The following is a 2,193-nucleotide window of genomic DNA, read 5'->3' on the forward strand; positions in this document are numbered from 1 at the left end:
GCTCTTCAGTGACATACTCATCCTCTTCAGAGGAAGAATACTCATCAGAGCTCATGAAAGGCAGAAGTAAGTCCAATGGAATCTCTATGGTCTCATTTTGAGCCTCAGATTCCCATGGTTCCTCATTAGGGAACTCATTGGAGGCTAGTGCACGCCCATTGAGGTCTTCCTCAGTGGCGTTCACTTCCTCTTCCTCCCTTCCATATTCGGCCATGTTGATGGCCTTGCACTCTCCTTTTGGATTTTCTTCTGTATTGCTTGGAAGAGTACTAGGAGGGAGTTCAGTAATTTTCTTTCTCAGCTGTCCCTCTTGTGCCTCCAAATTCCTAATGGAGGACCTTGTTTCAGTCATGAAACTTTGAGTGGTTTTGATTAGATCAGAGACCATGGTTGCTAAGTCAGAGTTGTTCTGCTTAGAATTCTCTGTCTGTTGCTGAGAAGATGATGGAAAAGGCTTGCCATTGCTAAACCTGTTTCTTCCACCATTATTGTTGTTGAAACCTTGTTGAGGTATCTGTTGATCCTTCCATGAGAAATTTGGGTGATTTCTCCATGAAGAATTATAGGTGTTTCCATAGGGTTCTCCCATGTAATTCACCTCTTCCATTGAAGGGTTCTCAGGATCATAGGCTTCTTCTTCAGATGAAGCATCCTTAGTACTGCCATGTGCATTTTGCATTCCAGACAGACTTTAAGAAATCAAATTGACTTGTTGAGTCAATATCTTGTTCTGAGCCAGAATGGCATTCAGAGTATCAATCTCAGGAACTCCTTTCTTCTGATTTGTCCCATTGTTCACAGGATTCCTTTCAGAAGTGTACATGAATTGGTTATTTGCAACCATTTCAATTAGCTCTTGAGCTTCTATAGGCGTCTTCTTCAGATGAAGAGATCCTCCAGCAGAGCTATCCAAAGACATCTTGGATAGTTCAGAGAGACCATCATAGAAAATACCTATGATGCTCCATTCAGAAAGCATATCAGAGGGACACTTTCTGATCAATTGTTTGTATCTTTCCCAAGCTTCATAGAGGGATTCTCCATCCTTCTGTCTGAAGGTTTGGACTTCCACTCTAAGCTTACTCAATTTTTGAGGTGGAAAGAACTTTGCCAAGAAGGCATTGACTAGCTTTTCCCATGAGTCCAGGCTTTCTTTAGGTTGTGAGTCCAACCATAGTCTAGCTCTGTCTCTTACAGCAAAAGGGAATAGCATAAGTCTGTAGACCTCAGGGTCAACCCCATTAGTCTTGACAGTGTCATAGATTTGCAAGAATTCAGCTAAAAACTGATGAGGATCTTCCAATGGAAGTCCATGGAACTTGCAATTCTGTTGCATTAGAGAAACTAATTGAGGCTTAAGCTCAAAGTTGTTTGCTCCAATGGCAGGGATAGAGATGCTTCTCCCATAGAAGTCGGGAGTAGGTGCAGTAAAGTCACCCAGCACCTTCGTTGCATTGTTTGCATTGTTGTTGTTTTCGGCTGCCATGGGTTCTTCTTCTTTGAAGATTTCTGTTAGGTCCTCTACAGAGAGTTGTGCCTTAGCTTCTCTTAGCTTTCGCTTCAAGGTCCTTTCAGGTTCAGGGTCAGCTTCAACAAGAATGCCTTTGTCTTTGTTCCTGCTCATATGAAAGAAAAGAGAACAAGAAAATATGGAATCCTCTATGTCACAGTATAGAGATTCCTTGAGGTGTCAGAGGAAAAGAAAAATAGAAGGCAGAAGTATAAAATTCGAACTTATCAAAGAATATGGAGTTCGAATTTTGCATTAAGGAATAGTGTTAGTCCATAAATAGAAGGATGTGAGAAGAAGGGAAGTAATTTTCGAAAATTTGAGTAAGAGATTTTGAAAACATTTTGAAAAACACTAATTGATTTTCGAAAATAAAAGTGGGAAAGAAATCAAGTGATTTTTGAAAAAGATTTTGAAATTAGAAATAAAAAAGATATGATTGAAAACTATTTTTAAAAAAAAAAGATGTGATTAAAAAGATTTGATTGAAAAGTTATGCTTTTAAAAAGATATGATTGAAATGATATGATTTGAAAACAATTTTAAAAAGATTTGATTTTAAAAAATAATGACTTGGCTAACAAGAAAAGATATGATTCAAACATTAAACCTCTCTCAACAGAAAAGGCAACATACTTGAATTGTTCAATCAAATCATTAATTGTGAGCAAGTATCTTTGAAA

At 38.2% G+C, this 2,193-nt stretch overlaps 1 non-coding gene across 1 annotated transcript; it reads left to right on the plus strand.

Annotated features, from left to right (window-relative positions):
* The first annotated feature begins 973 nt into the window (after nt 1–973).
* On the plus strand, nt 974–1,081 carry LOC130971006 (small nucleolar RNA R71). Its single transcript, XR_009082246.1, has one exon. It is a non-coding gene; the product is annotated as a small nucleolar RNA R71 (small nucleolar RNA).
* The last annotated feature ends 1,112 nt before the right edge of the window (nt 1,082–2,193 follow it).

This window comes from Arachis stenosperma, chromosome 3 (genome assembly GCF_014773155.1).
Source record: "Arachis stenosperma cultivar V10309 chromosome 3, arast.V10309.gnm1.PFL2, whole genome shotgun sequence".
In the NCBI taxonomy this organism is placed as follows: domain Eukaryota; kingdom Viridiplantae; phylum Streptophyta; class Magnoliopsida; order Fabales; family Fabaceae; genus Arachis; species Arachis stenosperma.